Genomic DNA, 26535 nt, shown 5'->3' with positions numbered 1-26535 from the left:
TGGATGGGCCTCTGTGTAATCCAAGGGCAATCAGCTTGACTACGGATGTGTTGCACAGATGTAATCCCTCTGGTAATATCCGCCAATTTGAACTACAGACTTAGAGGGAAAGTACTCCAAAACAACAGACAACAAACCGGATACGGAGTACAAGGCTGTTGAGGATAAAAACCCTCCATGCCTGACAGATTGTGTGTGTGTGTGTGTGTGTGTGTGTGTGGGGGGGGGGGGGGGGGGGGGGGAGCTTTTCAGTTTAACATGCGCCAACGTCCTGCTTCGGAGAATTGAAAGATACTTAAAAATTTGACACAGCAGCATGGGACCTGCGTTTAAAATGAGTGCATCAATCTGTAGCCAGCACACATGACCAAATGCCCTCCCAGTATGCTTTAAGAGTTCATCTGTCACCACGGCGCTCTGCCCAGAGTTCACGCCCACTCCCCGTCCTCATCCTGGTGATGCATGGCCTTCCCAGGGGGCCAAGGGGGAGGGACGAGACACAAGAGGAAAGGAAAGACTATTGAAATGCTGCTAAGCATACCGCTGAGCTTAAAACAGCCTAGCCTTTAGCCTTGATAAATGTGTGTATGGGGGGGTGGGTTCTCCACTGTCTGAGCTTAAAACAGCCTTAATAATAAAGATGTGTGTGTGTGTGTGTGTGTGTGTGTGTGTGGTTATCCACTGAGCTTAAAACAGCCTAGCCTTTAGCCTTGATAAGGGGGGGGGTCTCAGTAATGTGAGAACATCCACTGCCCTTGGCCTCCACCCCAGCCTTGGCAACCTGGCCCTTGGGAGCATAGGGGCTACATTGTCTTTAGATGCTGTCCCGATAATGGCCATCAGGGATGGGAGGAGGAAGGCTGGCCCTGGCACTAGGGACTGTGGAGTCTGAAAGGACTGCTTTCAGGTTTAGTGGCCTCTGCTCTGAGTGGATGGTTTGGCTCCGGTCACCTTATGGTTGTCAGAACCCTTCCACTCAGAGTTTTTTTAGAAACACTGACTGGGCATCAACGTTGAGACAAAATGAAGAGGGCAGCTGCTGCTGCTAGCATGCTGATGATGTAGGACTACATGTGGCGTTTTGTTGGCTTCCAAGGGGTTGGGACGACAGGCCATATTGGGCCCAACCTGCCCAGCCAGGTGGGGTTAGACGACTACGGCGAGCTTGACAGAACGGTCATCAGATATACTGTCCAACTCTTCAGGCCATTTAAGTTCCAGGAATAGATCAGAGGCAGATCTATAACCTTGGACCCCTTCAACATATCGATTGACCTCTGCTCCAACCAGCCAAGGTTAGACATGGACCCCTTCAACATGTCGATTGACCTCTGCTCCAACCAGCCAAGGTTAGACATGGACCCCTTCAACATGTCGATTGACCTCTGCTCCAACTGTCCATGTCTAACCTTGGCTGGTTGGAGCAGAGGTCAATCGATATGTTGAAGGGGCTTACGTGTTGAGAAGTACCTTTGTGATCCGAGGTCACGGGACTGTAAACACTGAACACAGAAGCCATGAGGAGGGAGGTCTGCGAGTTCCAATTGCTCGCAGCTTCTCCGGTCATCTCTGACATCACTCATAACCAAGCTCTGATGACAGGCGTTTGCTCATCGGGTGAATGCTGGCAGCAGCTGCGCTGCATTGTTAACGTGTCAGAAATCTCTGGATGCAATAACAGCTGCTTCACAACTACCCAGGATACACCGTGCTCAAGAGTATCTCATTCTGCCTTGGAACGTCAACAGACTGCCAACATACCAGCTGGCCAGTTAGTTTAATGTGCATGTATAAAAAGGGGGGGATACTTTAACCCTTCACACAACAGCAAGAAAACAGAAAAGGGGGTGGTTGGATTGGCTACTTAGTTACAGTACGCCTGCTAAAGCCAATCTCCTACTACAAGTTCAGTTTATAATGAAGAGACCGCGAAAAGAGCAAAACAAGTGGGCCTAACATTGTTTTTCAAATGTGAGCAGAGGGTTTGTGTTGTTTTACTGATAACATGGGGAGGGATGAGGAACATCCTGCAGTGTTTAGGTTCATTGTCCTGTAATTTTCTCTCAATACAAAGGTGTAGCGTCGTTTAGGCAAAAGCACTCATGTCCTACAAGCTTTGCCTTCATACCAAAACCACCATCTGCAGTACAAAGGGTGCTAGTGATGATTATTCAGCACTAAGATCATTGGAATCCCATCTCACAAGCACCTAAAAGTATGTTTGCATTGGTATGCTTAGGCAATATCAAGTGTGTATGAATACCAAGAGGGGGGGGGGAAATATTCTCATGCTAGCAGACCTTTTCTTTTTAATGGCAGTCCTCTGGATGTTCTGGACTTTCTCTAGGTACCTGCTCATCTCCCAGCTGGTTCCAGAGCAGCAGAGCCCGGGGATGGGCAGACCACTGTAGCAGCAGAGCCCGGGGATGGGCAGACCACTGTAGCAGCAGAGCCCTGGGATGGGCAGACCACTGTAGCAGCAGAGCCCTGGGATGGGCAGACCACTGTAGCAGCAGAGCCCTGGGATGGGCAGACCACTGTAGCAGCAGAGCCCTGGGATGGGCAGACCACTGTAGCAGCAGAGCCCTGGGATGGGCAGACCACTGTAGCAGCAGAGCCCGGGGATGGGCAGACCACTGTAGCAGCAGAGCCCGGGGATGGGCAGACCACTGTAGCAGCAGAGCCCGGGGATGGGCAGACCACTGTAGCAGCAGAGCCCGGGGATGGGCAGACCACTGTAGCAGCAGAGCCCTGGGATGGGCAGACCACTGTAGCAGCAGAGCCCTGGGATGGGCAGACCACTGTAGCAGCAGAGCCCGGGGATGGGCAGACCACTGTAGCAGCAGAGCCCGGGGATGGGCAGACCACTGTAGCAGCAGAGCCCGGGGATGGGCAGACCACTGTAGCAGCAGAGCCCGGGGATGGGCAGACCACTGTAGCAGCAGAGCCCGGGGATGGGCAGACCACTGTAGCAGCAGAGCCCGGGGATGGGCAGACTTTCATTTTTATCCCTCTGCTGTTTTCTGGTGGAAAACAAAATCTAACAGCCATCATTGCGATAACGCCCCAGCGCCGGTGAGCTGCCCTTGGGGAGGTATCGGAGCAGAAGTCCCGGTGTTTGTGCAGCCAGGTGTTCCAGCCCCAACTAGACACTCATGACATTTTCAGTGGTCTCTGGGTGAATTCAGGCAGGGGCTCAGACTGCTGTAAATAATAAGCTCTGGCTGGCTGGAGCTCAGGGGCCTGTTAACTCCTATTGTGTCGGAGACGAGAAGGGTGTTCGTGTGTGTGAGAGAGAGAGAGAGGCAGCTCATTAGAAAAGACAAACACGCCTCCCATAAATGTGCTCCACTGTAGGTCGTCTCACTCCTCTTCATCAGTTAATGCATGGCTCACTCAGTAACATTTAGGCGTTGACAGCATCACTACCAAGGTTGAGGCCAAATTCTCCCTTGGTGGTGCCTCAATACAAGGGAAGCGACCGCGACTCAGCTTGAATAAGTCACACTGATGACAGAGTATTAATATGCACCACAGTGCATGTACCATCCACAACATTCAAATGTCTGTTCTGTAATTGTGGTAACACCCCTACACATGCCCTTTCAAGTCTTCAAATGCCTGCTGCTGCCTGGGCGTAAGAACACACAGTCACAGCGAGTTGTATCTCAGAGGAGAGGAGTAGAGAAGGAGAGGGGGGGACAGGGGGAGTGAGCTAGCCCTTCATCACATTAAAACACATCTTCTGTTAGCAATGAGTACACATTCTGCCCAAAACACCCGCTCCGTCGCCCAATCAGACGTTGGCACACGAAAGCAAATCTGGTGCGTTCTTCACTAAAGGATGCCAGTCCTCTGGGTGGAAAGGTTGTCTCTCTCTGAGACTGACTGGATATAGATCATCCTGCAGAGAAGGAGATCATCCTGCAACTACACCTTGAGAAATAATGAATGAATCAGAGTGCAAAGGGATTGACCAACAGAGTCAGCGGCGAGCTACGTTCACCACTCTAACCTGTTAGTCATCATATTTCAACAAATACTTCAAGAAGTTTAGAAAACAATAAAAATGGAGATTAGTCAAAGCAGAAGCTCTAAAAACCAGATGGCCAAACAGTTTCTAGAGTAGTGTGTGTGTCTCCATTTACCAGCTCACCAGGCCTCTCAGGGGAGTAGCAGGACTTCCAGTAGATCAATACCCTGCTGGACTCCAGCCTTGTTAATCATTCATGGGTGTGGATGCCCTCGCCACTCAAATAGGGCCCAGTTGTGCAGACCTCACATTGATTTGAATAAGACTCTTACTATAGTCCAATCAAAACTCCTATGCAGATGTTTGCAGTGGAAAACAAAACAGCATATAGGCTCTTCTAGTCTAACCCTGTGAGAATGTGTATTTGGATTAATAGAGGTTTAAAAAGAGTTCACTGTGTGAGAACTCCAACTCCAAGCCTCTAACGACCCAAAGAGTCGTATGGGCGTTTACAAATGTAGAAAATGGAAGTAAAATGTTTATTTGAAAAAACGATGCCCGTTTCAAGGCCAGGTAAGGCTGAGATATCTACATGTAGGATTTATCCTCTAAATGCTGGGCCTATATAATTGAGTAAAGATGTGTTCTGCTGATTTTAGCTGAGGAAGGTCTGTACTGGCCAGCCGGTGTTTACCGTCTGTGCCCTGATAACACAAGACTTAAGCACCAGGTTGTTCTTACCTGGCATTGGCCCTGCATTCCACTGGGCTTCTTCTCTCTATTACATTCCGTTTGTTGAATCACCATAACAAACACACTGAGCTAACAAATTGACTTCGATGTGGCCAACAAAGTAATAATTTCACATTAGCGCTGCACAATGAAACATTGTTTATATCTCTCAGAGCAGGCAGAGAATGGAGGAAATTGCTTTGAAGTTAATGCCTCGGTCCAACTCATCGCTAGTCCAGGGATTAGGCAGGTTATTACCAAGAAGCGTACAATATTAGAGACCTACAGAGGGGATTAAACACGCTCCTAATCAACTGGAGAAGAGACGATAGAAAAATAACCACTCTTCAATGCCATTACTGTGACCTTTGCACATCATTTATAAGCAGTGCACAACAACAAGTAGCCTCTGCAGCAGCATAACAGAATATGATTTAGGGACGGAGCAGGGCATGGTATCCTTTCACAGTAAGGCTTACATGGTTAAAACCTCATGACATAGCAGGGTTACAGATATTGGGACCTTGAACATGTGACATATCCCCTCTAGGCGAGTCTTTTGCATGAAGAGGTGGCATAAAAAAAAGCAACCCGTGGAGCTGTAGCTTTGATCGGCGTCTGTGAATCTACCCAAGTCCCGTGCTCTCGCTCCATGCAGACTTCCAATTACCAGCCTGATACAGGCTAATAAATCCAGAGCACGTTCAAAGACTTCTCCTTTCCTTTTGCTATCAACTTGATACGGTTTGGGTTTAGGGAAAATCGGTCACAGCTCTGCTTACTCAATTAAGATTAGGTCAGATTGGGTCAGCATTAATGCAGTTCTATGGTTCCAAAGTAAGTTACTTTTGAAAAATGACAGGTACAGTGCCTTCAGAAAGTATTTCACAGCCGTTGACTTTTTCCACATTTATGGTAGAGCCTGAATTTAAAAAGGATTGAAATTAGATTGTGTCGCTGGCCAACACACAATACCCTATAGTGTGGAATTATGTTTTTAGAAATGTTTACAAATTAATACAAAATGAAAAGCTGAAATGTCTTGAGTCAATAAGTATTCATCCCCTTTGTTATGGCAAGCATAAATAAGTTCAGGAGTAAACACTTGCTTAAATAAGTCACATGGACTCACTGTGTGCAGTAATAGTGTCTAACATGATTTTTGAATGACTACCTCATCTCTGTGTGCCACACATACAATTATCTGTAAGGTCTCAGTCGAGCAGTGAATATCTAACACAAATTCAACCACAAAGACCAGGGAGGTTTTCCAATGCCTGACCAAGTAGGGCATTGAATATATCCCTTTGAGAATGGAGAAGTTGTTAATTACACTTGGATGGTGTATCAATACACCCAGTCACTACAAAGATCCAGACGCCCTTCCAAACTCAGTTGTCGGAGAGGAAAGAAACCGCTCAGGGATTTCACCATGAGGGCAATGGTGACTTTAAAACAGTTAGAGTTTAATGGCTGTGATAGGAGAAAACTGAGGATGGATCAACATTGTAGTTACTCCACAATACTAACCTAATTGACAGAGTGAAAAGGAAGCCTGTACAGAATAAAAATATCCCGAAACACACATCCTGTTTCCAACAAGGCACTAAAGTAAAACTGCAAAAAAATGTGTCAAAGAAATGAACTTGCTTTCCTGAATAAAGCGTTATGTTTGGGGCAAATCCAACACTACACATTACTGAGTACCACTCTTCATATTTTCAAGCAGGTGGTGCCTGCATCATAGGTATGCTGGTCTAGGGAGTTTTTTTCATAAAAAAAAAATGGAATAAAGCTAAGCACAGGCAAAATCCTAGAGGAAAACCTGGTTCAGTCTGCTTTCCACCAGACACTGGGAAATTAACATTTCAGCAGGACAATAACCTAAAATACAAGGCCAAATCTACACTGGGTGTTGGCTGAGTTAGTTTTGACTTAAATCTGCATGAAAATATATGTCAAGACATAAAAATGATTGTCTAGTAATAATGAACAACTTACTTGACAGAACTTGGAGAATTACGAAAATAATACAAAAATGTTGCACAATCCACATGTGTAAAGCTCTTAGAGACTTACCCAGAAAGACTCACAGCTGTAATCACTGCCAAAGGGGATTCTAACATGTATTGACTCAGGGGTGTGAATATTTATGTAAATGAGCCATTTCTGTAATTTGCTAAAATCATGTTTGCTCTTTGTCATTATGGGGTAGTGTGTGTAGATGGGTGAGGAGAAAAATACATTTTGAAATCAGGCTGTAACAACATGTGGAATAAGTCAAGGGGTATGAATACTTTTTGAAGGCACTGTAGGTACTCACCCTAATCCATTCACCAGAAAACAGCCAACGGATCAGTCGTCATGTCCACGGGTTCCCCTGGATCTAGTTCATCTGGCCACCTACCTCACTGGCCGACTCCTCACCACCTGCAATAAAAACATCACATTACATTGAGTAGCAGTGTGAACACTTAAAATGTTAAAACTTTTAAAATGAAATTGGGATCCGTAACATTACGACAAATCCCAGTACGCAGATTGCAGAAAGTAAACAGCACTGTGGGTCAATTTCCACAAGAACTAAGAGCGTTGAAGCGCGAGGCTCAACTTCTTCAAATGCTGATGCTCTAGATTCTCAACTAGTCTAAAGAAGGACAGTTTTATTGCTTCTTTAAATCAGGACAACAGTTTTCAGATGTGCTAACAATTGCAAAAGGGTTTTCTAATGATCAATTAGCCTTTTAAAATGATACACTTGGATTAGCTAACACAACGTGCCATTGGAACACAGGACTGATGGTTGCTGATAATGGGCCTCTGTACGCCTATGTAGATATTCCATTTAAAAATCTGCCGTTTCCAGCTACGATAGTCATTTACAACATTAATGTCCACACTATTTCTGATCAATTTAATGTTATTTTAAAATGGACAAAAAAAAAAAAAATGTTCTTGAAAGAAAAGCACAAGGACATTTAAGTGACCAAACTTTTGAACGGTAGTGTAGTTGAGAAGGAAATGCTAATTATGTGAGGTGGAATTGAAGTAGAGTATGGTAGTACAGGTTCAATGCTTAACCATCTGAAAAGGACCGCACCCTGAGAACCAAACCTTAACCATCTGAAAAGGACCGCACCCTGAGAACCAAACCTTAACCATCTGAAAAGGACCGCACCCTGAGAACCAAACCTTAACCATCTGAAAAGGACCGCACCCTGAGAACCAAACCTTAACCATCTGAAAAGGACCGCACCCTGAGAACCAAACCATTGCTGGCAACAGCACAGCTGCATTGTGAATTTTATTTAATTAGGCAAGTCAGTTAACAAATTATTATTTACAATGACGGCCTACTCCGGCCAAACCCGACAACGCTGGGCCAATTGTGCGCCGCCCTATGGGACTCCCAATCACAGCCGGATGTGATACAGCCTGGATTCGAACCAGGTACTATAGTGACGCTTCATGCACTGAGATGCAGTGCCTTAGACCGCTGCGCCACTCGGGAGCTTATAGTTTTAACAGAAAGCAGATGTTTTTAGTTTTTTCAACATTAAGAAAATGTTTCCATTTGTCACATCCCTAACAGTGACTACCTACCGATGAGGATGACTTACTAAATATAGGCCTAAATCTCTCCAGGAAAGAAGTTACATATGATCACATTCTAATAAGGTTAACATTTTGGATGAGTTACCAGGCAGACATCTTTGGTTGTTTCAAAAATTGTCCCTAAAAACGTGAAAGCATAATGACCTAACAACCAAGGGAGACAACAACAAGGCCTGTAGAGCAGAGAATGTTGTGTGTGTTAGCTTGACTCCGTCCAGCAGAGTGGGCGGCAGCCATTTTGGACTTGGACCACTGACAGGAAACATCAAGAGTTCCCAGACCAAGACAGGGCTCTATCAGTGTCTGCCATCATCAGGCCTACATCGGGAGATCAGACAACTCCTGGGCAAACATGGCCAGAGAGAAACGTGTCTGTGGGAAAAAAAGAGAGTCTTCTAGTACCCTGCTGATAGGGATGAAAGGCTGTGATGATTCGTAGAAATGAGCGCTTAAAAGAAACATGCACCGATTACATCTCCACAATCAAATTAGGCCAATCAAACAGCCAAGCCTCATCCCCTGACCTCTCATTGATGTTCATTGGACAAAAAGGCTTAGAAATATCAGACAATCATATCTATTTGGAGAGAACATAAAGGTCACTCAGACATATGTATCCATACCATGAAAGTTCAACATAAAAAGGCAGACTCCATGGAGGTGGAGTTCACTGGTTAAATATAATCTGGAATATTGAAGCTCCATGTTCTCCTCTATTCAGAGGCCTCTTCATCAAAGGTCAAATGTGCCCAAACTGTGCTGCATCAAATACAAACGATTCATTGTAAAATCACTAAAAACACCCTCTTTGGCTAAGCCTGTACCGTTTGGTAGACAAGATTAGAGCCAAAATTGGCAGGATGTTGGTTCACTGCAGCAACCAGTGGCACTAATACAAATCGTATGCAAATTGTGGGTCATAAACATGTTGCGATTAAGACGTTCAGGCAACACAATCTTTGGAATAATAGGCTATGGGTAATCTTAGCGAGATCAGCTTTCACCAGAGCATGAGAATTTAGCAGGATATTTATAACATGATCCTCATGCTGAGGCTATCCTAATCCAATAAGTATTGACGTCCATCTTCCTTCTTACTGAAATCAGTACTATTAACTGTGCCCAGGCATTTAGCCTATATTAATTCTAATTTGTCAAATCAGACGATGATATCTAATTGTTCACAACAGGGTTTGTTACAAGGTTCAACACCACACTTCAAGATTTACCAGGGTGAATGACGTTAATGTTGGCCTTTTTACAGGAGAATTGATCATGCAATAATCAGATCACGCGGTTTCAAGATAATCCTTTAACAGACGTAATGTTTCTTGAAGTAAATTACGATTGATCTCTTCCACCGCCTTTTCAGGTCACACGTTTTGTGAGGGAAACCAAAATGATTGCCGTAATGCTTTTTGACCAGGGGTAAATGATAGTCTTACATCAATAGCCAATGACTTAAGGCTCTGAATGACCTATAAATGATGCTGAGGAAACAAACACATATTTGTAATTGCAACCATGATGAATTTACAGGCGTCTCAACCACTAGGTCATTAACGTACTGCCAATCCATCATGAGCAATGTGTAGAAAGTGACAGGGATACTTCACCCTGCAGTTAATCGCGCCCCTATAACGTTCCTACTGCAGAGGCGGAAGGGCTGTTAAATAAAAGACGGTGTTAAATCACCGCACAAAGAGAGACGATCAATCTTTCATCAAAACGGGTTTAATCGTCAAAGCACTCAAATCAGGTATTAGAAAGTTTATAACAGCTGGTAACATACAAGCCCTGTTGTGGGCACAGTGTTACATAGTGGAGCGGATGCTTGAAGAACAAAGAGAGTATCTTCAGTCAAGGCTCAGATGGGGTGGAGAAGGAAGGTGGATGTTTGATTGGGGCCGAGCTGTGTGGGAGGATTTTTCGTAGAATTCCACCAAATTATAATATTTAATTGCATTTGATCTAGCCATCAGACCAGAGCAGAGCAAGTACTGACACACCAAGGTGGCTATAGAAGACAAAATCACACACAACAAGTCTGGGCCAAGAGGCTGTTGAAGTCTTGACTATGGCAAATATACCTTGTGATTCTAAATCATATGACTGGTAATTCTAAATTATATCTCCATGCATTTAGTGTTGGTTTAATACAGAAACTAAATCTGTCTTGGTAATTAAACAGCACAATGCTGTACTATCATGGACGGTCATGTGTTGAAGGCCCTGGTTTGACAGGTCATGTGTTGAAGGCCCTGGTTTGACAGGTCTGGGTGGTGAAGGCCCTGGTTTGACAGGTCTGGGTGGTGAAGGCCCTGGTTTGACAGGTCTGGGTGGTGAAGGCCCTGGTTTGACAGGTCTGGGTGGTGAAGGCCCTGGTTTGACAGGTCATGTGTTGAAGAACCTGGTTTGACAGGTCATGTGTTGAAGGCCATGGTTTGACAGGTCATGTGTTGAAGGCCCTGGTTTGACATGTCTGGGTGGTGAAGGCCATTTAGAGATGCTACTAATATCAAATACAACCCCCCCCCCCATGGCCACCTTGAAGGTGACAGGCATGATAAACCACTATGCATCTTTTTTGACCCACATTGCAACAGGGAACCTCAAAACCCTGTTAGACTGAAGAGGAGGCACTAGAGGCAGGGTGTGACTGGCCAGCTGAACACTGCCTCAAGATACTAGTCACCTGAAATGAAATAGGATAACAGAGCAGTGGTCTTCCAAGTGGCTACGATAAGACAAATAGTACTTACACGCACCGTTAGCAAAAAAAATAAACTATTCTGCACTCAACGAGGGCAATTTAACATTGCTATTCCCTTAAAACCATGTGTACTCCATTTTATAAATAGGGAGACTAGATAAAAAAAATATTCAATACCTTTGAATTCAGAAAACATGCTGGCAAGCAAGATGGTCAAATCAATATTCCACAGCAATATGGAAATCTCTACTCCTACAGGGCTAGACAGCTGTAATCGTAGCCAAGAAGCAAGGAGATAAATGAAAATGAGTGAAGTAAACTACACAGCAAGCAGCTCAGTCTTCCGACTCCCTGAGCAGAAAGCAGCTCAGTCTTCCGACTCCCTGAGCAGAAAGCAGCTCAGTCTTCGACTCCCTGAGCAGAAAGCAGCTCAGTCTTCGACTCCCTGAGCAGAAAGCAGCTCAGTCTTCCGACTCCCTGAGCAGAAAGCAGCTCAGTCTTCCGACTCCCTGAGCAGAAAGCAGCTCAGTCTTCCGACTCCCTGAGCAGAAAGCAGCTCAGTCTTCCGACTCCCTGAGCAGAAAGCAGCTCAGTCTTCCGACTCCCTGAGCAGAAAGCAGCTCAGTCTTCCGACTCCCTGAACAGAAAGCAGGTGTTTGTTGTGCGTCACTCTCCCTCTCTCCAGGCACAAATGTGGCACTCTCCCTCTAGATGTGTCCCTCGTCTTTCCCACAGGAATGAACATCTGGACACAGCCAGGCCCAGCCTCAGGCCACATACGGCCACTTCCTCACACACACATACAGAGGTGAGAAATAAAAAGACATGCAAGAAGATAAATGAAAATGAGTAAAGTAAACTACACAGCAAGCAGCTCAGTCTTCCATCACCCCTACTCCCTGAGCAGAAAGCAGCTGTCGTGTCTTTGGCATCATTAAAACGGAAGACATGTTTATCAAATAACTAATTATTTTTACGCAATTAAACGTGTAACTGTAATTAACTAGGAGGTCGGGGCACCAAGGAAAATATTCAGATTACAAAGTTATAATTTTCCTAATATAACTTTCAGATATCATACTATCTGATCTGAGTCTTCTGATTAATGACGTATTCGTTTACCTCACGTCAGTCTCATTCCAAACGTCGTAAATTGTTGGTTATCTGCACGAACCCAGTCTTCACTATGAGTCATCCATACATCAATTGTCTTAAAATCATTTATTTGCTAACTAAATCATTCACAGAAATGCATAACAAACAGATATGGTTACAAGGAAATGATAGGAGAATGTGCCCTAGTGGGCTAAACCGGCATGGCGGCTTGTTACACCAAGAAATGGGGGTTGGGCTTGAATGAAAGAGCGGGAAGACCGAGGAACAAAGAAAGCAGCTATGCCATCGTAAATACTGTATCGTATGCATTCTAAATTACCGCCCATTTGGAAAAGGAAAATGCAATAAATATTTACTCTGAGCTGCGCTTCGGTAGGTTGGTCGCAGATGCTGGCCGTGTTGGCCAACAGAGATCTTCCTGTCCTCGGAAGAATGTCACTCTTGGTAAAATGGATACGTTGTAGTATCTTCGTTGTGTGTTAGACTGGATACGTCGTCCGTCCTTTCCTAGCCCACGTCTACAGCGGCCGCTGCTAACTCAACAGCTAGGAAGTATCACTTCAGTAGTGAATAAGAGTTCAAAGTTCATACCATTCGCAACCAAAGCTCACGCTGAGGTTAGCTTAGTTCTGTACTTGACATGTGTGTCCTTTTAACGCAGAGGCTGCAGACCTCACGTACCCGGAACAGGCTGGTTACATTTTGTCAAAGGCTTATATAGTGGCGAGGGGAGAAGGGTGTGTTTCATCGTTTATAACCCCTCCTCTTCACAGGGGCAGGCCACTGATTGGTCAGAGCTCTTTCCTTATGAAAACCCAATTCTCTCAATTGGAAGCTAAATTACATTTAATCTCCTAACAAACAGTTTCAATGTCAAACATCTAAATTGCACAACAATTCCATGTGAATCTGATAACTAGAATGTGTAGACTTTCCCAGGTACAGTTTGTCGTCCTGTCATCAGTCAATGTCTCAGATGACAACCGAACTGACATCCATACTCATTAAATACCTGGTATATTTCCTATTGGTTCTATTACCGAAATATGGTTCCTTTCCCCCCACTTGTTTGATGTTCCCAGACACTCTATATTTAACAAAGGCTACTCAAAAGTCCTTCAGTAGGGTCAGAGAGAGAGGGGAAGGGAGAAAGGTATTTATGGGGGGGTCATAAACCTTACCCACAGGCCAACGTCATGACACAGCTCAGTCTTCCATCGCCCCGACTCCCTGAGCAGAAAGCAGCTCAGTAACAAACCATTCCTAAGCCTTGGGATGTGTAACATTTAAGAAGCAGAATGGTTGTTCAACATGATCCAGGGATCTCAGTTCCTGCAGAGAGGTAGCTTAGCACATCTCTGGACTTTAATCTTTACCGTGACACTCATCATAGCCTTCATCAAGTGTCCTTTCATCTGACACTTCAAAGCAGGGGTTGACACCGTGCACACATGCAATGACTCAACCAGGCTCTAACCTACCGTTCACATTGTACATGGTGTAAAGAGGAGTCTATTACGTTAAGGATCCTCACATTAAGTGTTGTTCACATTGGCAGTTTGAAGTGACTCAAATCCCCCCAAAATTGCATCTCTGAACCTACAGCCAGTCTGAACCTACAGCCAAAAAAAGCACATGGAATCTGATATTTCAAGCCACATTTCAAACCCCCTTCATAGCCTACACCACTGCACACACACCCGGCGTTACTATGACAACTAGCTTTGCCATGTCAGCTAATGACTGCTATCTGAACACACAAATCCTACTTGGTAACTTCTAACTTCCGGTTTGGACAGTCAGTATTCTAAAACCAATTTGAGCATTCAAGCCTTGTTCACACTGCAGGCCGAAGTATGATGTTACTGCATTGTAAATTTCAGACACTCGTCCTTTCCTGGCGCTCTGAGCGAGCATCCATCAGGACTTCTACTCAGGGTGTGTGTGGGCCTGTGATGGTCCATCTGCTCTGCAGTCATAACACTCATGGTCTTGATAGCTGGCTAATCATGAACTAATCAAGCCATGGACATTAATAGTGGCAGGCATCATTAGCCATCTGAAACCCAGAGCCGTGTCCAGGAAAACTGAGTCAGTGAAACAAAGAGCCAAAATGACAGATATCTGCTTCCTGAGACCTTACACACACACACACACACACACACACACACACACACACACACACACACACACACACACACACACACACACACACACACACACACACACACACACACACACACACACACACACACACACACACACACACACAGCCAGCTCAAATCTGATTCAGAACCAAGATCACCGAATCAACCAGTCACACAGCCAGCTCAGTTCTGATTCAGAACATAGATCACTGAGTGGGTTGAGCTGAAGATCTAAACACAAGTTTTAGAGACTCAATATAAAACAAGCTTCAGTAGACTCCTCAGTGACAGGAGTCCGTCACATATTCTGAAGGAATGAACACTCCCATCATTGCACACCTTCCCATTTCAAGTGATTTGGCTGTCATTTTCATAGAAAAGCGAACAAAAAGGAAAACAGCTGAGAATTTACAGATACAGCATGAAGACAGATCTATGACATTTAATGTGAAACGTTGACAGAATGAATCAAAGCAAAGTATTCCAGGGTCTGCTTCCTGTATCAGGGAAGAAAAGACAGCTAAAACCTTGTGACCCAATTAAGGTGTCAGCGTGTTTAAGTTCGGCTGGCGGCTCACCGAATGAGTGTACTCGCATACTCCCTAAAAAAGACATTCTGAAAAACAATAAAAAATCTGAAATCCGTACTGTTTGGCAATTTTGAGATGCTGTCGCGAGTACACACTTCCTCAAAATAGTCAGAATTAATCTAAGATAACAAGAAATAGGTAATTGACGTTTTTGACGAGGAAATCTTAGTCACGCAACTTTACATTAAGATGTTTGGTGCGGTATTTCTCAATTTAAAGAAGTTGCATGAAAACGAGTCATCTCTCATTTAATAACAACAAACCTTTAGTGAAGAATCCCTACTGCTGACCAATCACCGACGAAGGGGCGTAGACTTCAGCTACCAACGTCGTCGTCTCAAGAAAATGTGCGCCAGAACAACCAAAAAAAAAAACTTACCGAAGTCTAAAACAAACAAAGACATCCCAAAATGTCAATCTATTCAAACTCATCCCAACTGTTTTGGCTGGGGGAAGCATGCGGACGCCTTTAGAATTCCTTGATTGGTTAGAATAATACAGTGTGGCTGCCTGTATGTTTGTGTAAACAAATACTAGGAAGGCATGAGTCTGTACACCATGTCAGACTCAACACTAATGTATATGAAGATCACAAGCTGCTTCCCTGACAACACTTCAAAGGCTGAGGCAACAAAGCTGAATTCTAAATGAGCACAGAGAGAGCTGGAACACTGAACTACACAATATTTAATCTGGCATCCGATGAAGATGGAAAAGAAAGTGCCTCTTACCAGGCTAATTTCCATTCTGCATAAAATATTGCAGGTTAAATAATAGATGCACACTTGAAAGGGAAATGGAATCTCTCTCATTTCTGATTTATAACAGTCTGTCAGAAATGCTGCTCGTAAAATCAGATGGACCAAGAACATCTTAATGCGGACCGGCAAATACAACATCACAAAGCAATATTTAGATTAGAATATGCAAGACAACTACACATGGGTGGGAAACGGAGACATTATTAAGACTTAGGTCTCCAATTTGGTTTGCATACAGAAACGCAGTTTCTATTTTTATCACAGCTGACAGGATTCTTTTCAGCAGTCTCTAGAAGCACATTGGGAGTATCAAGCCAACACAATAACCCTGTCTGATGGAGATAATTAGGCCCTAAATCCTGAGATGGCTACTGCAGAACTACACACCCCTAATATCCTGCTCCAACCCCCCCATCCTCAAATCTCCAAACATGAGCGCAATCTTCACAGTGGATTTAGTGAACAAAGAGGGTTTCAGGGGCCCTGCGTCACACGCTGAGAGATGCGTCGTGGCTGTCACAAGCTCTCAGGAATATAGTCAGTATATTCCTCTGAGTTTTTACCCAGGCTTTGCATATCATTTGGTGGTCCTCTCTCCCCACGAATGAGGCTCTGCCACGGTTCTCCGTCTCCTCTGTGGATTCCACCCCGATCGAAGCAGCCATTTTCTACCGCTTCTCTGTCCTTCTCTACTCCTCCATCCCTTTCTCAGCTTCTCTGTCCTTCTCTACTCCTCCATCCCTTTCTCAGCTTCTCTGTCCTTCTCTACTCCTCTCCCTTTCTCAGCTTCTCTGTCCTTCTCTACTCCTCCATCCCTTTCTCAGCTTCTCTGTCCTTCTCTACTCCTCTCCCTTTCTCAGCTTCTCTGTCCTTCTCTACTCCTCCATCCCTTTCTCAGCTGGTGTCTTACTGTGAGTAGTAGATCCTTCCCCTGTCACAATATCCTGCTGGCAGCATCACAAGTCATTGATCTATTTTAGACAACCCCCCCCCCTACTGTGATGACGATGACAGAAGAGTAGGGATCCTTCACTGTTTCCCATTTACTCACAAAAGTTCAACCCCGCTAATGTGGGGCTAAAAGACAGATTAGTGAGAAGTGGCAGGCAGAGGCGATAAAACCAAAACAGGCTCTAGGGAGGCCGGGAGTGAGCGCTGAGCGACAGGGGAGCCCAGACTGCAGCGTCTCTCTAAGTACCACTCAGGCTGGGCTCTCTGGCGACAAACAAACAAGCAGGAGAGAAAGGCAGGATGGGCAGGCTGCAGCACAGGCCAGCTGAGATGAGTAAATAAAAGCTGGACACAGTTTGACAGAGCTGCATAAACAGCCCTAGAGGGCAGAGCCTCCCAGAGTGTCGGCTCTGAAGACTGAGTGTTCATATCCTGGATGAACTCAGAAAACCCATCTTGAAATAGAAGATAAACAAGTAGGACACAGGTCCTAAACTGTCCGCACACACACACACACACACACCTGTTTGCAAAAGCTCACAGCTCTGAATCCAGATGAAGTGTCAATGGTCGACAGAGTCTTAGCTAAACGTGTCCCCTGTCAGACTAGGGGGAACTTGTTGCACTGACACCCCTCCTCCTGCAGTAAGAGGGGGAGGGGGGGGCACTTCTAGGGACACTTGTAAAGACAAGAGACTGGAGGACAATGACGTGAGCGTCTGTCGGGCGTCAGGCCACGGTGCTGTCTGAGGAGAGCGACAGAGCTTTCTAGAAGCATTGCGACCCCAGTGTCTGAGAGGCTGAGTCCAGCTGCCTCCGCATAAAGACAAGGCTCACATCCTCAGCACCTTGGTGGTTTTCTGAAAAGGCCACCAACTAGTTTGGAATATTAAACAGTTAAGCCTGTTGAAATCAAAAGGAGTTGAAAAGAGAGTAGGGGCTTCAAAAAGCTTTGATGATATCGCTCCATCTCTTCGAAGGCTTGCTGATATGACAGAGCCAACAAATAAAAAGGCAGGGAAGAAAGGGCTTCCAAAAGAGGAGGAGGATTATTCTTTGCCCATCTTATCCTGGCACATGATATAATTCCTCAATCAAAGGCTTGGCTTTTCAATATCAAGTTCTGATTCAGAGAGAGAGAAGTGGTGGGAGAAAGAGTGAAGCACAGACTGCCAGAGGGAGTGGAAGAGAGTGGGAAGTGGGACACCAGGAAGGGTTTCAGGACATTTGTCATTCTCTTTCAATAGATCTGAGACACACTGCTTGACACTGATCTCCAATATGAGGCCAGAATGTAATACTGAGGGCTCAACTACAGCGTGGTGTGTTGGGGCCCATATCAGCGTCCACTACAGCGTGGTGTGTTGGGGCCCATATCAGAGTCAACTACTGTAGGCTACACGCTACTTCTACCAAGGCATGCCAAATACCACAAATAGCTGTCCTATTGCATTCCTAACCGAGCACTCCGCCCTATATTCTACCCTTGAGAGGACGGAGAGGCGTCGGCCAGAGAGAGGAAGACAGAGAGGGAGCGATATTGGCCTGTGAAAGGGAGGAGGGCAGAGACATGCCTCTTCAATCTGGGGGAACTGGAAGGTCAGGGGCCTAATGAAACGATTAGGTCAACAATGGTCAAGGCAGCAGAAATGACAGCAGCAGAGCATGCCCCTTTAAACAGATTTTAGAACTTGGACGGGTACCAAGGGTTTCCGTTGGGTGATGGATAATTAGTAGCACCTTAGATAAATGACTGTGTATTCGGCGCATGTGACTAATAAAAATGTGCCCGTCTGACTTAGTACTTCTCTCATGTATCCTGTATTAACCTGGAACTTCAGGGAGATATCCACAGTTACAAATAAACTAAGTAGACCTGAGCTCATAAGAAAAGCTAATTCAGAGTTCAATATGCAAGGCCCGTAATGTCACCATGCTTAGGAATTCTACAAAAATGTCAGTATTCACATGGAGCCTTGCTAGTAAAATGGTTCACCGTGTCTGTAGATTGAGTGAGCGAGAACAGAAAGGCCTTGGGGGGGAATTGAAAAAACCTGAGAGATGTACCCTTTCAAACTTCACCTTGTGTACATAGCCTCAGTCTTAGCTCTCTGTTCTCAGAACAGTGGCATTAAAAGCTTACACCTGCCTTGACACACATCGAACCCTTAAGCAACAGGCTGAATTTTCCAGAATTCTAAGCTCTCAGCTGAAAATCTTATTTTCTCATCTCAAAACGAGTGAGGTGGCAGGTAATGGTGTGAAACAAACAAATTATTAAAAAGTAAACCCTATCGTTTGAAAAATGACAAAAGCGCTGTGGTTTCACTTGGTGACAAATGTATTTTTTACAAACAGGCGCCTACGGGGTTGGACATGACGCTGTGCCAGGTCATTTCCACACCTTCTCCAGATGGAGAGGGGGGAGAGAGCTGAGGATATTAGAGTCATCCAGCGGAGCAGCACAACTCTTCAAATCTGTCATCTCTGACAGGGCTTTGTCTGAACGGGCTGGTTGGCAAGGGAGCACATTGGTACAATGTTACCAAGGCTAGCTAGTCTTGGAGGGCAATAAGACAGAATGGAGAGGAGGAGATGAGAGGCAGAGAGGAGAGGCAGAGATGAGAGAATGACCTTGTTGGTGACGTGAGAGAATATTTACTCAGCTGCTCCTCACATTAGGAGCACTACAGAAAGTACGGGTTCACTTACTCTTTGCTGCAGATGCACAGACCTACTGCAGATGCACAGACCATCTGCAGATGCACAGACCATCTGCAGATGCACAGACCATCTGCAGATGCACAGACCATCTGCAGATGCACAGACCATCTGCAGATGCACAGACCATCTGCAGATGCAGACTTCAGCAACGTTCATAAAGGAGGAAGATGGACATCACCAAAAACGTGAGATGCACACATTTACTCTAGTACGTGACCATGACTCAAAATGACTGGCACAGGTTTTCTGAACGCCACAGACAGGGATTATATAAAGCAGGAGGTACGTTGTTATTAGAGATGACATATGGCAAGTTCTCACACGCCACATACATTGCAGAAATGGTGCGAGTAGAACACTCCCAAATACCTCCACCGGAAAGCAGGCCAGAATTGCATGGGTCTGGATTTTCTGGCATATCGCCGCTAAAGCTCAGTAAACTCCAGCAGAATGCTTTTAGGGCGGAGGATTACATGAAATGAATAGCTAAATATGGACTTCTAAAAACCTCTTTATAAATATTAAATGGGGAAGAAGATCAAAAGTAGAAAAGCTGGGAGTCAATAATCACCCCAAAGCTTGTTGTTGTTGCCAACGCTGCTACGATGCCTAGCCTGCAGAAGCATTCTCAGAACTTCACCAGCACACTGCTACGGCGCCTAGCCTGCAGAAACATTCTCAGAACTTTTCCAACACACTTGCTCTTCAGAGGCAGAGGCTCTCTTTTCAAGCTCAACCTGGCCTGACCTCTACCTGGCACCGACCGCCTCCATCTGAAATCCTCTTGGTGAGGCTCCTGAGCGCCTCTGTGGCAGTGGTGGGGGGGTCCCTATGTTGGAATATTCCACTGAGGCAGAATGAAAGGTGCTGCAGTCTCGCTTTGGTGTGGAGAAGATGAAAGGGAGGTAGAGGATGAAGAGCCCAGCTTTCAGGGGTGACGTCACCTGGGTGCATCAGTCCTCAGTCATGACGGTGAGGAGCGTTAAGATATGGCTGTGCTACAACCTGCCACTGAAAAGCTGGTTGTCATTTGCTATGATAATGGTTGCTTCACCTTTGAAGGCTATTGTCATAACCTTAGTGAAGGCTTTCGATCTAAAAGATAAAACACATGAAATGAACATCTTGGTTCCAGCGAGACATGTGTTCAAAGATTTCTCTTGATGTTCTTTGATGTGCAGCCTTGTAATTGAAAGCACATCCAAATATTTTCTCCTTGGTGGCAACAAGGTAACAAATGATCAGCTAGCCCTGGTGTTTCTCTGCTACCGCTAGCCCACCCTGGCCTATGGCTTCACAACGTTACGGCCTATGGCTTCACAACGTTACGGCCTATGGCTTCACAACGTTACAGCCTATGGCTTCACAACGTTACAGCCTATGGCTTCACAACGTTACAGCCTATGGCTTCACAACGTTACAGCCTATAACTAGGCAACATGCAATACAGGCAAGCACTTTCCAGGGTGTGTACACTCTGAACAGGCCCTCAAAGAAAACCTGCAAAGGAGGAGAGATCACTTCCCTTCATACTTTTATCTCTGGACTGTCAAGTTTACAAAGACCTACTTGGGGAAAAAGCCAACCAACTACCGTCTCTCTGTTTCTTACAGAATAACACCAATAATGTTTGCCCTTCAAAACATGCTTCCCCACTCCATTCTATTATTTTCCTTGCAATAAACACCAACCATGCTTCCTTTAGAAGTCATTTATCAGAATCATTTCAAAAATCGGTCACATACACATGGTTAGCAGATAATGTTGCTACACTCGCAACAGTCATGTGCTTCTAGTTCCAACAGTGCAGCATAATAGATTACAAAAAATGAAATAGTGCAAAGTTTCCTAAGGACTAGAAGCGAGGAAGCCCTCTGTCGGCGCCATCTTTAGGTTGGATACATATTCTGAAGAAAACAAAGAGCTGTTATAGATCATTGGCCCGACTCATCACATGATGAGATCTGATGATAGTGGTGACAGGTCTTACATGGGGCCAATGGAGCTGAAGACATCACAGCATTTTGAGCAGTGTGAAGTGTGTGAAAACATCAAAACGTGTGAGGTGTGTGTGTGTGTGTGTGTGTGTGTGTGTGTGTGTGTGTGTGTGTACTGAATGTGCACGGTTTAATAGACAGGTTGGTTGTTTAGCAACAAAACCAGATGGGGTCTGGGGCCAAACCAGACGGGGGTTAAACCAGACGGGGTCCGGGGCCAAACCAGACGGGGGCTAAACTAGACGGGGGTCGAAACAGACGGGGTCCGGGGACAAACCAGACGGAGTACTGTCAAACATAAAGCTCCTGGCTACTATCCAATCAAAGCCATGTTGACAATATCCCACCACTGGTTAGCCACCATTGGCTTAAAAAGCCAAACATAACACCTGGCAATTCATTTCCAGCAATATTGCCCATCTGGCGTGCGTGTTTGTCCATCCCTCCGTATTTGCACCATATTATTTATTTTTTAACTTTTAACTTTCTTCAAACTACAAATCTACCATTCCAGTGTTTTTCTTGCCATACTTTATTTACTTTGCCACCATGGCATTTTTTTGCCTTTACCTCCATTATCTCACATCATTTGCTCACATTGTATATAGTCTTATTTTTTTCTACTGCATCATTGATTGTATGTTGTTTTACTCCATGTGTAACTCTGTGTTTTTGTATGTTGTCGAACTGCTTTGCTTTATCTTGGCCAGGTCGCAATTGTAAATGAGAACTTGTTCTCAACTTGCCTACCTGGTTAAATAAAGGTGAAATAAAAAAAATAAAAAATAAATTTAGCCTGTTAGAGGTGCTAATGATACCCGTCTTGTGGGTCGAGTAGACAAAGACTTTCCCCAAAAACCTTCTCAATGAATGTCAATTGCAGAGTAGGCTTACCTGACAGAACCATAAATCATTATTTGATTAAATTAGGAGTCCATTGTTTTGCAAACTATGCCATGACGTGCTGCAGCAGTAGGCCTAACAGCAGAAACATCGCTAGACTGACACATTCCTCTTTCTAGATGGACAACTAAAGGGGAATTAGACAAATTAAAAATGTGTTAAGCATTGAAATGGACTCAGAACATATGGCTGGGATATGATTTTTTGTCTATTAAAATTTGTTTGACGGTATTATATGTTTTTCAATAATAAAAGTTCTAAATATGCTTTTTCAGTAGTTCATAACCTTAGCGTGATAAGACAAATGTGACTTTCTCCATTTATACTGTTCAATCCAACAACAAATTCAGCATTTTCATCCATTTCCGCACTTATCATTTCCACACTGCCACGCAGCATGATATGGGCAAAAAATAAATAAATAGGCCTAGTTAATTGGTGAACTGTTGGAATCATGAAAATATAATGATTATTCTAATTCTATAGTTGGAATATAGTGGGCAGCACCTTGAATACATTGCTGTTTGACAATGAATTAAAAAACCAGGGAGGAATTATTGACAAGGTAGGAACCAAAAGTGTTGGTCGGTCAAATGCGGTATACCCCCCAGCCCTATCAGAATATCAATTAGTTGTTTCTCTACAAATATTGTAAGACAGTCAATTAAATAAATCCATAAACCAGATAGAAAACAGCATATGGGAAAATACAAGTCATGCCAAATACTTTAAATCAACCATTATTTGATCAGGTATATTTCACAGAAAACACATCTTGTCTCCAGGTCCTTGGTGTACAAGTTGCAGTGTAGAGGAGAAGCTATCAAATAAATAAGTAATACTAACTCACGACATGTTCATTTATAAAAATAAATAAATGAAGTAGCTCTCATGCTAGAAAAAGGTTACAGACCCCTGGCTTAGATTGTTTTCTAAATATATTTGAGATGTCAAATACATTTTCACAATGAGCACTTCTCAAATATATTGTTACATCTGTTGGATAGCTAGTGAAATTTGCCACATTAGCATAAAAACCTCAAAACAAGGACATTGGATCAAGCACAAGATAAAACAAACTGAAACAAGCCACCTACGATTCCCCACATGCCAGGATTTATTTATCTCCCTCTTCATTGTTGCTAGCCATCTGCACATCCAGAATCACAACACACTGACTTCTGCCCCATTGAAGCCAGCACGTCGTTTTCCTGACGTTGTCAACTAACCCGTCTATAGCCAACTGTGGAACAATACCGTTCAAAAAAATATGTTTCAGGAGGTGCGATCCCCACACCACGTAAAGAGGATGAGGAAAGGCGGCCAGCTGATTGGTTCGGTTCCATTCCTCTGTGTGCTCTGCATCAAAGCGGATGACAAACGGTGGCTCTCTTGACCAAAGTGCTTCATCAGTCTGGGGACCCCCCTCGCCTCAAAGGCTGTTGAGGGAGGGGCCGTTGTGGAGGACGCGATGGAAGAGCTAAAGAAAGTGCTGATGGAGGAGCTGGCCTGTCCACGGCCAAAGAAAACAGACTTACCGGGTCTCCAGGGCCAAGGTTGCTCTTATCTTTCAAAAGGGGAAAACTTCATTTGCAAGCCCAATCATGTGTGAGCGTGACTTGAGGCATCCAGGGAGGGAAGTCATTTTATCCTGGGAGAGGAGGAAGTCAGACAGACAGTTTGTATCCAGGCACTGGCTTGTAAAGGCGGCTATTAGAACTATTTAACGAGGCATCATTTCAGACTCTACGGTGGGAGTGGGTGGCGCTCATGATGGTGGAGGGAAAATGGCTGCCGAGGGACATTTTATTATACTGGCTCCATGTGCTATCAAATGGATGAAAAATAATTGCATCGTTATTCATACTTATGAAGCCCTACCGCTGTCCTTCCCATGACACAGGTCATATTTGCATAAGCGCTTTCCTCGCTTAGGAGAAACATCAAGGAGTCGCTGCAAATAATGCCAACACAACCTAATAATGACTATCCTAACACTTGATATTGAGCAATGGTCTGCATATGTAAAGTATCAGTAGTTTAGTGATGAGCTAAAATGTCATTAAAACATAGGCCTACATGTCAAAAAGTTCAAACAATGATATTAAAACACAAGACACTAAGCAATGTTTACAATCAGTGATGGCTTCTCAGGATGTTTAGCATTCCGTTCTGGATTTAACATAGGCACGTACAGGCTAATAGACAGTGTGTGGAGGATCACTAAGCTATATCTGCTGAGGAGAGGAGGGCCGCCATGTGGTTTAGGCATAAGCACTCTTTCACCTTGTTTCTGGATGACTGGAGGTTTTTAATATATCGCTCCTGACAACCTGCTGCTTGGAGGGTGCTAAAGGTCGAGGCAGGAGTTCCCGGTGGCAGGAAGTGAGCTAAAGGTCTGGAGAGGATCCGTCGCTGTCGCTACCATGCACTAGGGATGTGACAAATGGAAAAACACAGGTCTGTAGTGATGCCTCTAGCAGTGCCTTAGACCGCAGTGCCACTTGGGAAACCCAACATGTGATTTTAAACCTACTCCTAACCTCAATCACACTGCTAGCCTAACCTTAAATGAAAAACTATAATGTGCTTTTTTTTGTTATGAATTTTCATGATAGACAATTTTGACTTTGTGGCTGTGCCATCTAATTGAAACACTCACTAGCTCGCTCTGAAACAAGTGTTAGTATTCTCAGAAGTACGACAACTAATCCTTCTCCTCCATTCCAAAAACACTGACTCTTAGGAGTCGATTCCCAGATGAATTTAATTTTCACTCGGAAATGGGAATCGACCTGCAAGGAGTCGAGGAATTAATTACTTTGGAGTTGACTCTCCACCACCACGTCATCGTTAACAGTTGGAAAAATGGCAGAGAGGCAGGCGACGACAGGCAAAGTCCTGTATGGCAACACTGAGAAGTTAAATGAGAAGGAAATGCAGCAAACGTTGCAAGGTGGAATTGAGGTACAGTAATGCTTAACAATCTGAAAGGACGACACCCCAAAAAATGAAGGGGAAAAAAAATCCCCATTCGTCACATCCCCAGTACATGGTTGCGACAGATCCTCCTTAGTCGTACATGGTAGCAATAGTTCACCGACTATGCTACGGTAAAAACGTTTTGGGTTAGGTATTTTTTACGTTTTAACATTCACGCCCCTACAATGCACGACCTCCCCAGACACCCGCCTCAACCCTCAACAGGCTAACAGCCATTTACAGATAGCCTACTGTACCCACTTGTTGCCATTTTACAAGATAACAGGGAACATTGACATGGAGACCATTTCAAAACGACAATGAAAGCTTTTCCTTTTGTGTGCTTGCTTGTCCAGGTATCATTTGAATCTGAGCATGAATAGAGAATGATGGAACATGTGTAGGTCTAGACATACTCCACTCATTGGCTGTCGTCTAGACCTTTTCACATTTTGTTACGTTACAGCCTTATTCAAAAATGGATAAAAAAAAATAAAAAATCCTCAATACACACACACAATACCCCATAATTCCAAAGCAAAAGATGGTTAGATTTTTTTGCTAATGTATTAAACACTGAAATATCACATTTACATAAATATGCAGACCTTTTACTCAGTACTTTGTTAAAACACATTTGGCAGCGATTAGACTCGAGTTTGGCACACCTGCTTGGCACACCCATTCTACTCTGCAGATCCTCTCAAGCTCTGTCAGGTTGGATGGGGAGCGTCGCCGCACAGCTATTTTCAGGTCTCTCCAGAGATGTTTAAGCGAGTTCAAGTCCGGGCTATGGTTGAGGCACTGAAGAACATTGAGACGTGTTTATGTGCTTAAGGTCGTTGTCCTGTTGGAAGGTGAACCTTTGCCCCAGTCTGAGGTCCTGAGTGCTCTGGAACAGATTTTCATCAAGGATCTCTCTGCACTTTGCTAAGTTAATCTTTCCCTTGATCCTGACTTATCTCCCAGTCCTTGCCGCTGAAAAACATCCCCACAGCATGAGGCTGCCACCACGCTTCACCGGATGGATGGATGGTGCCAGGTTTCCTCTAGATGTGATGCTTGCAATTCAGACCAAAGAGTTCAATCTTGTTTCTCCTGGTATGAGAGTCCTTTAGGTCCCTTTTGGCAAACCCAAGACAGGCTGTCATTTGCATTTTAGAGAGGAGTGGCTTCCGTCTAGCCACTCTACCATAAAGGCCTGATTGGTGGAGTGATGCAGAGATGGGACAACCTTCCAGAAGGACAAGCATCTCCACAGAGGAACTCTGGAGCTCTGTCAGAGTGACCATCAGGTTCGTGGTCACCTCCCTGACCAAGGCCCTTGTCCC

At 44.6% G+C, this 26535-nt stretch overlaps 1 protein-coding gene across 1 annotated transcript in view; it reads right to left on the bottom strand.

The window, feature by feature from the left end:
* LOC115203527 (D-glucuronyl C5-epimerase B) overlaps positions 1-26535 on the bottom strand; it is a 79605-nt gene that overhangs the window by 38855 nt on the left and 14215 nt on the right. Inside the window, exon 2 of the mRNA XM_029768290.1 lies at positions 7029-7135. The gene's annotated coding sequence lies outside the window, so the exon portion shown is untranslated. The remainder of the gene's footprint in view (positions 1-7028; positions 7136-26535) is intronic.

Source organism: Salmo trutta, chromosome 12, assembly GCF_901001165.1.
Source record: "Salmo trutta chromosome 12, fSalTru1.1, whole genome shotgun sequence".
In the NCBI taxonomy this organism is placed as follows: domain Eukaryota; kingdom Metazoa; phylum Chordata; class Actinopteri; order Salmoniformes; family Salmonidae; genus Salmo; species Salmo trutta.
Note: the sequence above shows the minus strand (reverse complement) of the source record. Positions and strands in the feature narration are given on the sequence as shown.